Raw genomic sequence first — 13592 nt, forward strand, 5'->3', positions numbered from 1 at the left:
ATTTCATCACCATGAGGAAAAACAACATGATAAAGAGGAGCCATGGGGTTAGGCAAACCCAAGGCAACCATGAAGACCTGGAGCTCGATCCTTAGACGATACTCGAAGCTCGCCCCACCCACAGACTTATCTGGTGGGTGGGCTCGGAACTTTCATAAATTGTTTAACTGCCGTGTGGCGGTTTTAAAATTTGTACACGAGTTCTTTGACACTTGTCCCTTCAAAGCTGATGCCTAACTGTCCCTTCCCTTGAGAGTGGCCCAGACTCGGTGACTCGTGTGTGACTTCTGAAGGGAGACACTGCCACTTCCGCGTCGTTCGCTCTGGGAAAGCCAGCGCCATGTCCTAAGGAAGCTTGAGCAGCCCGTGGGGAGCCCCGCGTGGGCTGGAGCCGAGGCCTCCTGCCAACGACCAGCAAAAACCCGCCCTCTGTTTGAACGAGCTGCTGCGGAGGGTGGCGCTCCGTCCCCGATGGAGCCTGCCGGTGGTACTGTCCCCACTGGCACCCTCACGGCGACCTCCCGACAGCTTCCCACTCAGCTGACCCCAGAAGCTGAGGGAGAAATAACTGTCTGCTGGAACTTTAAACCACTGCGTGTTGACGTAATTTTTTTATGCAGCAGTAGATGACCACCATAGATTTTGGTAGTGGAGGTGGGGTGACACCAGGAAGTAGAAAGAAGCTAGGAAGGGCCTCAGAGGCCCTGGCAGAGGATGGCCACTGGCCTGCAGGGCAAACTTCATGCAAAGAGAAGAAAATGTGACTGAGAAAGAGGAAAAGGGCTCTTTGCTATGCAGTGGCCAGAAGTTCAGCGACATTGTCAACTACAGCAACCTGGAGAACAGAATACCTGCCTCAGGCTCTTGGTGATCAGCTGAGGAGTTCCCCGGGCAGAGGCTGGAGATGCCGCTTGGCTGCCTCCTGCTGCAAACAGGGAGGCCTGAGGAGACAGAGGTCAGCTAATGGAAGGACGGATGAGCCAAAGGAGGGAGAACTCCCCAGCCTCTCGTGATGGTAACCATGGCCACATGCAGAAATGAACCCCAGGCAAAGAGAAAATCCAGGGCACTCTCGGGAACACGTGGCATGATTTTGAAATCCTTTGTTAAGGCTCAGAAGGTCTAAGGTGAGATCTCTAAGGACCCCTGGGCCAAATGATAGAGCTTTCTAGAAGCTTAAGGATATGGTTCCTCAGAGGTCCCAGCAGGAACCCAAGGTTAATGGGGGTTCATCTTAAACATATTTCTGGGTGTGGCCTCAGTTGAATGAAATACATCTCCAATCTAAAACCCTAGGATCTTTGGGGATGAAAGTGTTGACAATCTTGGCCTGATCTTTATTAGTTTTGAGGCCATTGTCCCTAAACTGTATGGCTTTGAAAGTCTCTGGTTTTAGCTGGTGACACTATGAAATGAAGGTAGATTTACTGCAAGGCTGTAAAGCTAAGGCATGAACTGTAATCTGATGGGGTGTTTTGGAGTTTCAATGAAGCAAGAAATTACAAGCTCCTTATTTATACACAGATGATAGGTATGTTTCAATCATTTTCAAATGTATTTATTAACTAGAGCACAGATGGAATGCAGACAAGAAAATAATGGAATATGAAACGAAACAAAAAGATATGTACTGAAAATAAAATATTTGTTCTGACATTGAGTAGAAAATAAATAGAAAGTGTTATCGACGTTTTTTCCGATCATACCAACAGCAGTAATTCATTAAGGGTAAGAAATAAATTTCAAACAGAAGCCATGAAAAGACTTTTGAATTATCTGATAATACGAATAAAAAAGAAGTGCATTATCTGAACCCACAGGAAAAAATTTTTAAATTCTTGCTGATTTGACACGAAATTCTGGTATCGACTAAGCTACCATGAAACACATACCATACCACTAGAAATGGGACATTTTTGAAAAGCTGGTTAATGAGTCTCATCAATCAATTTAATTAATCGTGAGAAAATTAAACTAAAAATATCTTGAAATGCTCTGCCACCTTACAGGAAAGAAACAATACAGGTCTTCACCAACTTTACAACACCACCACAAATTTACATGCCATCACAATTACAAATTGTAAAGCTAAAAGATATTTTTCTAAACTGTTAATTTAAAAATATTTTATTAACCAGGCTAGTGGAAAAACTAAAGTTTTCTATTCGTTCTATTGACAATAACATCACAAATCTTTGCACCTGACAACCCATTAATTAAGTATGCTACCAAATTTTTAAAAAGTATTTCAGAGTTTTATATTAGGCAGCTTATTAAAATTATGTTAATTTTCTGAATATTTTAATATTTAATTTGCTTTTCTATAAAAATTGCCATTTGCTCGATCCCTCTTTCTAATTACAAATTTACTTTATAATTAATTTCCTATTTGTTATTTTTTTAATTTTTAAAGATGGTCCCCTAAGAGGTATGTTTCAGGCCTTCCAAAGCAGGGTTCATTGTGCTGCTTTAACACTGGTGAGCGGCCATTATATCATTTTCAAGAGTCTTTAAAGAGTACGAAAAAGAGAGAAGGGGGAAATGGAGTGATTTTTAATCTCTTTTTTTTTTTACTTTACTCTTTTACGGCTTGAAAGCTGTAATTGTGGTTCTCCCAACTAGGTCCCATCTGTTAATTTCATTAGAAAGAAAGAATGAATGAAAGAGAGAGAGAGAGGGAAGGGTAGAGGAAGGAAGGAAGAATCATTAAGGAACATATCCCTTTGAATTAGAAGAGAAAAAAATGATCTTTTTCATTTCAAAATGAATATGCATTTTTAAAATGAGAGAAAAAATATCCCTTCCGGTCGGGGGTACAGATGGCAGCCCCAGGAGAAAGGTGGGGGTGATAGGGACGCTTTCCCGGGTCCCCTGGGGAAGCCGCCTCTGTCACAGCACCCAGCCTGGAGAACTTCGGTGCAAGACCACAGGGACACGAGCAGAAGAATGTGCCAGCTCACGAACGGGGGGTGGGAGGTCATTTAAATCTCCGATGCATGAATTTAGACACATTGCCTTTTATTGATCTTTCAGTGGAATTTAGCTCAGTGGTTGATTCCCGTGGCAGGGCTTCTAATTATAATTAAAGCCCCCCACGCTGTGAGCGGAACAGCATCTGCGCTTCGATCCAGGCCCACACGTGGATCCGCACACTGAACAAGAGAATAAGATATTCTAAAAGCGAAGGTCACACTCCGTTAACATCGTGGTTGGAACTCATCAATGAGAAGCCAACGTGTGTTTTTCTAGGAAGACTTCAATTTTGGTCAAGGGTAAGTAATTTTCTTTCATGGGTTTGTTAACCTAGCGCTCGAGGCAATCGACATTTTAATGATAAACACCTTGCCAGTGGAAGGATTTAGAGAAATACGGAGGAGAGGAGAAAGAAGGGGGTGAGGAGGAGAGCGGAGGGTGGGGCGGAGCGGCGATGACCGTGACACCACGGGGGACACAGAGAGGAACGCAAGTGTCATAAAGTCACGTAAGCAGATGACACCCCAGGAACCAGTAGTAGGGACACACGCAGAGGAAGTCAGGGAGTGGACCACGTCCCCGCCTCCTAAGTCGTGTGGTTTCTGAAATTTATTTTCATACCATTTAGAAAAAGTTGGAAATCCTTCAGTGAAATCCTACGACGTTCCGAGTTTTCTCAGGGTCTCTATTAAATTTTTTAAAAAATCCTACGAAGAGATTTTATGCGACACTCATCTCTCACCATCAATCCAGTAACAACACTCATGGATATGTAAACTAATAGAAAAAATCTTGCCAACTGCTTCATTAGGATGAGACTTTCTAAAGACATGTGGTTTTTATTTGCTGGATGTACAATTGTGTCATATGTATATGTTATTTTGATCCATCTTGCGCCAATATTTATTATAATGATAATTCAGTAGAGAAAACTGTAACATTTCGAGCCGTGTGTGCAAAATTAAAATATTTTATTTATGTGTTTTCTTCACAGAAGGAATCATAAAACGATTAATAAAAATATTCAAGAAAAGAAAAAAGTAAAATACAGTTCTGTGGAGGAATGAAACCAGAACACAAGTTCAAAGAGAGAAAGCAAGAATACTCGATTTCCTGGAGCTGACTTGCTCGTGTGTATATGTTCTTTAAATAGGCGATGGTCAGTACCAAAGCACTTCGTTATCATTAGTCCACTGACCACCTTTAAAAAAAGGGATCCCATAGCTGCATTGTTATCTGTCCATACTATAGTATACTTAAGTTTGCATCGTTTGCAACATTTCAACTTATGAAGAAAAGTTTTACGTGTCAGTTTCAGAACGATCACGAGGTAATAGTTTGCAAAATAAAAGGTAAAACTGGAAAATATTTGAAGATCATTCTTCTAAAGCTTCATCCTTTCTCAAGCAAAATTATCTGAAAATTGACTTTTTTTTTTACTCATTCAAATAGCTTTGTCATTTTTTTTCAAAATAGTGATTAATGAGAAATATATTTTATGTTTCTATGATGGAGTATGCATTATTTTGTTGAGTTAACTAATCGTTTCATTATAATTTCTAACGATTTTCTCTCTTGAAGATATATCTCCGATAAGGTTTATTTTGTTTTGATTTTAAAATTCCACTCAAAGTAAATTTTAACCTTTTCTTTAATATTGTGGTTTATACATGTTTTAACAGAAATAGGCGGCATCTTAATAGAAATACATGTGCATACACATTTAAAGAACTCTTAGGACCTGAGAAACGTATTAGTTTTTACCATCTTGGATAATTAGTTTCATTAGACATACAAAAGAAAACAAATTAAATGACAGTAGATAGTTGAAAAGTATGTAGTATATAGTACATAGATGCACCATCTGCAGGCAAAATATAGCTTTAACTGATATGTGCTGGTCCGAACAGGTGTTTCCAAACCCACACGGAGGATCTGAACCTCTGAAAAAAAAAACAAAAAACATCCTGTCCAGGGAGCAGCTTTACAATTCACAGCAACAAACTGCTCATCATTAAAACCAGCAAAAGCGTAAAGGCAGAAATGTCAGAAGTGGCTCCCAAGGGGCGTGGGTCATAATACGCCCTTCAGGACACTGTCTTGGCGGTCGGCACCCAACAAATTTGTGCGAACGCAGCTATACTCGCAATCACCTTAGAAAACAATTTCCAAATCCAGGAAGCGAGGCGAGAGGATGGGCGTGCGTGTGCGTCTGTGCACGTGTGCGCACGCGCGTGCGTTAGCAGTGATAAATCGAAGACGTGTCGCCGCACGGAAACTCTCCCGTCGGCCGCCTTGCCGTTCCTTGCCGCCCTCGACGCCCGCAAACAGCATTTCCTCTTTCAGACACGTCCCTCTGGGCTACGTCCTGCCACTTCGATGTCCTCACCCCCCTAGCCCTGGCCCGACCGACGGCCCCCCGCTTCGGCGGGGCTGAGACCCAGCGTCTCGCCGTGAGGGCTGCTCCCAATTATTGAAAGGCAGCGAGTGAAGAGGGACCAATAAAACTAAGAGGGACGAAGGACACAGGAGAAGAAATGATCGCACATGAAGATTTGCATTTGTTTTGCATAAAATTGTGTCTGTTTGCTCTGTGCGCCTTGTTGGGGGGCTGTTCCCAGCCGTGAGAATGACATAAAAATGACCTCCTTTGCCGAGTGGCCCCACTAGCGCCGGGGGCTACGAGGTCACAGAGCTTCAAAGTTTTTGAGTTGAAGGGGTTTTAGGGCCTATTAAGTCGATCGCCTTCCCTCACATGGACGGACGCTCAGAAATTTGAAATGCTGAGTCCCCGGTTTGTCCCGGCCGTTGCTTCTCTGGTGGCACACATGTCCTTGCTCTCTCTGATGTCCCTGTGTGTGTGTGTGTGGGGGGGCGTCCATAAGATTGGGGAGATGCAGACGAAACTCTGTGGTCTCAAAGCGCAAGCCTGAAAGACATCGGCGAACGATTGAAAGGCCCCAGCCTCTCAACACGTGTGACGAGTCATCGAAGACACGTGTCGAGTAAATGGAAAAGTGGGGAGCGCTGCCGATTACACTGGGGGCCCCACCCGCACGTGTGTGCGCTGCGCGTTTGTTTCTCCAATGAGCAGAGTGCTTTGCAAAGGGGTCCGGCCTGGACATGGGGGGCTGGAGGGTGGGTGGCTGACGGGGAGGGGAGCCGAGGGCCTGGGGGGAGCGAAGCCCTTTTAAAGTACAGACAAGTGGGCTTTCCCAAGCGCGTTTAGCCCCGGCTCCTGGACGTTTAGGAAAGCGGCTCCCTGACCCTGAGCATGTGATTCGAAACAGGAACCAGCGAGCAGCGGCCTCCCCTGGGTCCTCGTTTGATCGAAGTCCCCAGTGTTCAGGTCGTAAGTCACATGCGGCACCATTTCAGCCATTACCTGACATCTCCAGGGGAACCCGTGGCAGTGTTCGGCCCTGAGCGGGCGGCACGCTGATAGGATCTCTGGCTCCTGAAGCCCCCTTTGGCCACGCCAGGCGGACCCCTGAGCGGCGCGTGGGTGGCCGAGGAAGAGAGAGGTCGGACGAAACAGCGACTTCACGCTGACACGGGAGGAAACTGTGAAAGGCGGACGCTTCGCTTCCCGTGGGATCGGGGGATGCTGAAGGGGCCGCGTGACGACCTGCGACGTCGGCTTTCGCTGCTTTTAATATTAAGTATTTAATATTCCCAATGTTCTTGTTTCTTCTGTGTTCCTCCCGGGATGCTGTCCCCATCGATCTGCTGGGATTAGATCAGAGAGTGTCCCCTCACATCGGAAAGTATGTGTTATTCGTGTCCGGCAGATCTGTAGACCCCAGTGGTTAAACCGCAAAGCCGATTCCTTAATGTCTGCCGACTGCCCTGGCCCAGGGACCACGATTACGATTCGAGCAAAGGCGCGCACAGCGAAGGGTGACTCACCGGCGTGAGTGACACGACCACACTCGCGCTTCCTTTCTTGGGGTCAGTTTGGCACCTGCGTGTGGCTGGGATCGTTTGCCCCAAAGTGAGGACGGATAGTCTGTCACTGGAATACGTAGCAGATAACTTTATCTTTATGGCTTTGGACGATGCCGTGCTTCTCACCAGAGTGAAGTTGACTCAGAGTTTCGAGAACATGCGCTCGAGGCTCATTTTCTCTCCTTTAAAGGAGGAGTCCCCTCCTCCCCCAGGTGGCACGTCTGCAGGTGCAGGTGAGTGACGTCAGTGAGGTCTCCATGCGCTTCGAGCAAGGCTCGTGTGCCGGGCGGGGGCCTCTGCCGGGCCTGTCAGCCTCGGCAAGTCGCACGGGACATTCTCGACGGCCACGCTCCCTTACACTCAGCACCGACGGCGAGGTTCGGAAGCTGGAGGGGGTTCGGGCCAAGCTGAACACGCAGAACCGCATGCGATCACTCAGGATACCCAGCAGACGCAGGTCGGGTCCACCTCTCCCCACTCGGCAGCGGGTCATCAAGCGTCCCGTGAGGAAGCACAGGCCACCCTGTCCCTGCCAGAGTGGATGTGTACGCATGCCTGCTCAGGGACCCTCATCTGCCACTGGTCCCTACAGCCTTGGTCCCCACCGCACAGCTGCTGCCCTCAGCCCAGCCCTTCTCCGTGTAAAGGCAGGTGCGCTTCTGGGCCTGTGGCTTCTTCAGGGTCCCTGTCCTTCGGGAGACTCCGCATGCACATACGAATGTTGCACACGACGTGTGTGCGACTCTCCTGCTCACGTGTTGTGTCAGGGCAGCTCCTGGGCCAGCCGCAGAGCTGGGGTGGGGGGCGATGGCCTTCCTCCCCGACGGGCTCACCTCGCAGACACATGGCTCTGCGTGAAAGCTCCCTCAGAAGATTACTTCTCCCTGGCACGTTCCTGAGACACAGCCATGTCCAACGCACAGTGACGTCAAGGCTCGGGGCACGGGGAGTCGGGGCAGGAACGGGGACGTCCCCAGGGAAGCCCTCTCCTTTGACATCGAAGTTGCGACCTGACTTCGGACACGTGGACATATTGTACGATATAAATTACTCAACCGCGTGTCCAACTCAGAAGACATTTGACGCCCTTCACAGCGAGCGGCGTCTGAGGCCTTGGACTCTGCGAGGACGTGAAGGACGCCTGGGTCACGCTCCGGCATCGTCGGGACTGTGAGCTCCCAGGGACCGTCTGTCCAAGGTCATCCAGGAGCGAGCCGCGTAACTCCGAAACAGCGGCCACCGCGGGATCCTGGGCGACGGGGCGAGCAAAGAGAGTCACGGTTCACGGGGAGCCGAGGGCGAAAGCTGGTCTGGGACGGCGCGAGCCCCGCAGGAAGTGGTGTCTCTGTCACAGGCGGCGTCAGCCGTGGCTGCAGGGCCATCGTCACAGCCGGCACCCCGGGCGTGCGGCGCACTTTGCTGAAACTTCTCACGATGTCACCGGCTCCGCACCCTCAGAGAAGGAGATGGGAGCCCCTCGGGGAGGCGCCCGCTCCCTGCCTCCGTCCACACGGAGCCGAATCGTGCTTGTCTGAGGGCTAAGACCACAGAGGGTCTGAATGCGGTGCTTCAGAGGGTTGGACGTGAGGGGAAGGTTGACGTGACACGCGTGACCGGCGGGCACCCTGCAGCCGCACGCCCGAGTGGACATCTCCGTCCAGCCTGGGCTGCAGAGCCACCGCAGCTGCGTGAAGCCATTTCCTGTTGGTGACAACCTCCGGGGCAAGGCCGCCCCTCCCCCACCTCAGCTTTGCTCCTGCAGAAGGGTTTCCCGTAAACATTCAGGTGAGCCCCGCGCTCTGCCGAAAGGGGCGGGGACTCTTACCTGAGCGTCTCACCTCGTCGTTCAAATGTCTCGTTCTTCCAGCTGTGTCCAGAACAATGTGCCCCTGATACAGAGCTCAGCTGAGTGACAGGGCCAAGCGGTGCATCTCTCGAGCCCTGAACAGGCTGCGGAGGGGGCGCAGGCGGGCCCCGTGGACCAGCCAGCAGGCTCTCGGAGGGAGACGATGCTAAAAGTAACAACCAGAGTGTCCCTCTTCATTCGCCCTGCCCGGCAGGCCGTTAGAATTCCATCCAAGTGACTGACATATCTGCCGAAGTTATTCTATTTCTCAGGCTCATGGGAGGCCCTGGCTGAGGAAACAGAAAGTGGCTGGCCTCTGAAAGGAGGCCTGCGACCAGGAGCACGCAGCGTCCCTGCCAGGAAGTGCGATTTCCTGTGTGCACCCTCCCACCCCTGTCCCGCCCCTGTCCCGCCCGAGGCGCTGGGCCAGCCCGTGGCAGGGGGCTGTAGGTCCCCAGCGCCAGGCTGTGCCTCCTGCCTGCGATCTAAGTACTGAGTTTCTCTCCTTGCGTCTGAGTGAACTGGGTTCTACTCCTGATGCTCAAATTCTTTCCCTGCCTTCGTGGGTCATCTGGACACCTTCACTGAGGGTTCTTAAGGGTTCGAGACTTAGAATTCCTGCCCAGGCTGTTCTGACAGCTTCACGCACCTTTGTCAGGTAGGAGGATGGAGAAACACAGCCCCTCGATGCCTAGTTTCTCGGGGCCTCGCGACCTGTAACCTTGGACAGGAAAGTGGCCCCAAACGACCCAAAACACGGCCGAGAACGGGCGGTGCCTGCAGAGCCCGGCACAGGCCACGGTGAAGCCATCGGCCAGGACGGGCTCCAATCAGGAAAGGAGGGCGAAAAAGCAGCGCCTGACCGGACCCTGGTCGCAGCTGGCGTCAGGGGCGGGGGCAGCGTCCACGTGACGCTCTTTCCTGAGGGCCGTCAGGGCTAAGGCGGTCACAGGGCTTCGGGGAACGAGGGTGTCGCTGCTGTGCACGAGCCCCCCGTCGGGGGTGGCGTGCTGGGGGTGGGCACAACGAATCACACGCGAGGGTGGCGGGGACGCCCGGGGCCACGGCACGGCGGATCATCCGCACGCCAGGCGTCGGCGCTGAAGCCCGTGAGTTGTTAGTCACCTGGGGTCAGGAGCCATCGGTGCGAGCGCGTCTGGGACAGGCACCCCCTCCCCGGTCTCCGTTCCTCCCGCCTCCCCCGAGTGAGGATGTTAAAAGTGAGAAGCTCTGCGTTCCCTGGTGACGCTCCGGCTGCAAGGGACCGTCCTGGCGGAATCGCCCCGCGGCTGGGGGGCAGGGGACGTGAGGGGGGCCACGTGCTCCTGCCGGCCGGCTCCCGGAAATGGACGTCGAGCGTGGATTAGTGTCGTGAATGCCACACATTGTCATTCTGAACCGCACTGTCTGTAAGCGGCATTCAATCAACTGCACGAAACGCTGACTCAGCCGTGGCCGAAGTCCCCATTCAGAAGAAAAATGTCCATTCAAGTCAGAGGGACGGAACGTCACAATAAGAGTTTTCTGAGGCTTTCCTTTCAGAAGGGAACACACAGGAAACTGAGAGCCACCTCTGCTTATTTCGGTAACGGAGGGATTTTATTTGCTTGTTGGAGGAAGCGTGGTCACATTCACCAGGCGTCCATAGGCGGTCACGCTTTGATTCAGGGATGGTCACTTTGCAATACCTAAGCGTCACAGAATTCTCTGTGAAAAACGAACTCGGGGGAAGAGAGGAACACCCTTTCATCCCTCTGAGAATCAAATTCACTTGAGGCTTTGGAGAAGATTTAATTTTTAATAATAAAAAAGAATATAATTATCATTTATTAATAATAAAAAGTAGATTAGGATACAAGTTTGCCAGAAATCTTCGGATAAAAGAGGAGACTCTCAGAAATGACCTCTGCGAAAGATGGCCCCAGACCACTCATGGCCGCCCCAAGATGCCTGTCCCCTTTCGTCAGCTCAGCCATGTGACAGAGCTGGAGAGGTCCTGCCTGATTTGCCCATGAAAACGGGAGTGCATTTATAACTGTTAAAACCTGGAATCCACCGAGACGCCCTCCGTAGGTGAAGGATAAGTACACAGTGGTCCGTCCAGACGGTGGAATATTACTCAGCACTGAAAAGACATGGAAAGACCTCAGATGCGCGTGACTAAGTGCGAGAAGCTGCACACTGTGTGATTCCAACTCTGTGACACCCTAGAAAAGGCGCCACTGTGGAGACAGATCAGCACTTGTCAGGAGTGACAAGGGAGGGAGGCGAACAGGTAGAGCAGGTTTTAGGGCAGGGAGACCCCTCCGTGAGACACCGTAACGGTGAGAACGTGTCGTTCCACGTTTGTCCGAGCTCACAGCATGTGCCACACCGAGAGCGACCCCGACGTCAACCACGGACTCGGGGGCATAGTGACATGTCACTGTAAGTTCATCCGTTATGACAAACGCGCCGCCTGGTGACGTTGACAGTGGGAGAGCCTGTGTGTGTTGGGGGCACGGCAAGGACATGGGAGACCTCTGTGCCTTTCTGTCAGATTTGCTGTGAACGTGAAACTACTCTGAAGAAGGAAGTCTTAATTTAAACAAACAAACAAACGAACTGTAGCGTCACGTGTCACAGGGACTGAAGCCTGCAGCCCGAGGTCACATCGTTCCGGGTCTGCCATCCGCAAGGGTCCTTCCTATCCTGGCCGTTGCTGAGGAGAAAGGGGAGCCGGTGGCTCTCCTGGGCTTGGCACGCGCTGCTCACCTACTGTTTGCTGGCCTAAGTGCTCCCAGCGTGGGTTTCGAGGCATCAGTGCTAAGGCCTCATTATTAGGTGGCGTCAAATCGGGATCCCATCAATAAAGCCACCGTAGCAGGGTGCCCTCTGCCCCAAGGCCAAAGACGCTCTCAGAGCAGGTGGTCTCAGAGCAGGTGGTCTCAGAGCAGGTGGTCTCACTCGCGTTCCTTCTGCAGCCCAGGCAAAGGAACCCAGCAGCAGGAGAAAACAGTTTTACTTAAAAAAACAAAGTATCTTTAATCTTTTCAAGTAAAGACCTCCCGTCTCAGGGGGCTTCTGCGTGGTTATTAACTGTGAGCTTTTAGCTAGAATTTCAATCCAGGAAAACATAAACGAGTGACTGCTTGAATAAACCATCGGCCGCTTTGGGTCCATGGCCGTGTTCTCGCCTCTGCTGGTCCACGATGACAAAGATGCCTGGCCACGTCCTTTTCAATCACCGGCTCATTCTGAAATCATCCTACTTGCTTTGGAATCTGTGAATGGACATGAGTCGGACGGAACCGAGACACAAGGAGCTCGGCTGGGACCGGACCGAGAGGCGTCTGACCGAAATTAAACGGAACCAGCACGTCAACCTCGGCGGCACAGGTGGGGTGTGTTTTTGTTTTAAAATTGGTCCTATGAAACCAGAAGTCGAACACACTAGTAAAGGCGGAGTTGTAAAAAAATATTTTTCTAGACCTAGATTTGTTTTTTCAAAAGCGTTGCTGGGTTTAGGAAGTGACTCTCCGTGGGTTTTTTTTTTTTTTTCAGTGTGATGCTCCTGCTTCGCCCCATGGGAAAAGCGAAGCCCCGAGGCTCACAGTGACAGCCTCCAGGCGGCCGGCAGGTGAGCGGGCAGAGGGGATTTGGACCCCGGCCTGGCCCTTTGCTGAGTCTTCCTTGAACTAAATTTACATGGTATTTCTTCATTCCTTCTCTTTTTTGGAACATCAGGGTATTTTGGTCCCCAAATATGAAACGGGAATATTGTTCTACATCAGCTCTTCAGATTTCCTTCCAGCTATTTTTGGACCTTGACCAAGTAAACATGACTGCCTTGTGACTCCGCTTATCAGTGTACCACTTGATTTGTGTCTTGAGGCTGTGATAGAAAACATCGCTTCGATCAAGAGACTTGTGACTAATCTTTAAACTATTACCGCGTGGTTCCCGCCCCCTGCAGCGGGCAGACGTGGGGTGCATGGGGTTGGAGAGTTGTGGGGTGAGCTGTCAGATGTGGCTGCGAGAGGGCTCCCTTCACCAGGCGAGATCGTAAGGTGGCCCCCACGTCCCCAGTGGACACCCGCGGCCATCCGTCACCTCCCCTGTACTGAGTCGCTGCCCAGGCAGGGTCTCACCAGGAGATGAGGCTCATCCTGCCAACGAGTCTCATGAATAATCTCTGCCCCGTGTCTCCTCAGGTGTGAGACAAACAATCAAGGTCCAGCCCTGTCACCAGATCAGCGGTTCTGGGCTTCCTCACCATTAAGTTCTCCCCAAGTCAGTGTTTCGTCTCAGCCTTCTAAATAAGTATTAACCAAGGCGCTGTGACTTCCAAGGCTGCTAAAGACTGATATTCTAGAGCTAAAAACATGAACAAAAACAACCCAACAAAGCATCCCAGTTTGTTTACCAATAGTGTCACAGAGCTCCAAAGCTATGAAAAGTGACACTTGCTGAGAGTGGAATTATGCTGGAAACAGGCAGGATGTGGATAACAAAATGAAATTCTAGTGGACACATGGACGGCCGCCAGGTCCTTGCCAGATGGTACCCGGAGAGTGGGACACCCTGGGAGGGCCTGAGGAGTACATGGAGACTAGAGACTCAGGTGCCTATGGCCAGGTGAGCCCGAGGTTAAGGCCAGGAGGCAGCCACCAGCCAGCAGCACGTCTGGTGGCCGTGAGCAAAGGAAGGTTCAGGGTCAGACTAGTCTCTGGGGGCACCTGAGTCTGTAGATGTAGAGATCTCCCGGATAAAAAGCCAACCTATTACGATGCTCCCCAAGGTCCCCTCTGCCGCCTCCTCAAGAGAACAAATCGGCATGTTTCCG

This window comes from Pteropus vampyrus, unplaced genomic scaffold, assembly GCF_000151845.1.
Source record: "Pteropus vampyrus isolate Shadow unplaced genomic scaffold, Pvam_2.0 Scaffold175, whole genome shotgun sequence".
In the NCBI taxonomy this organism is placed as follows: domain Eukaryota; kingdom Metazoa; phylum Chordata; class Mammalia; order Chiroptera; family Pteropodidae; genus Pteropus; species Pteropus vampyrus.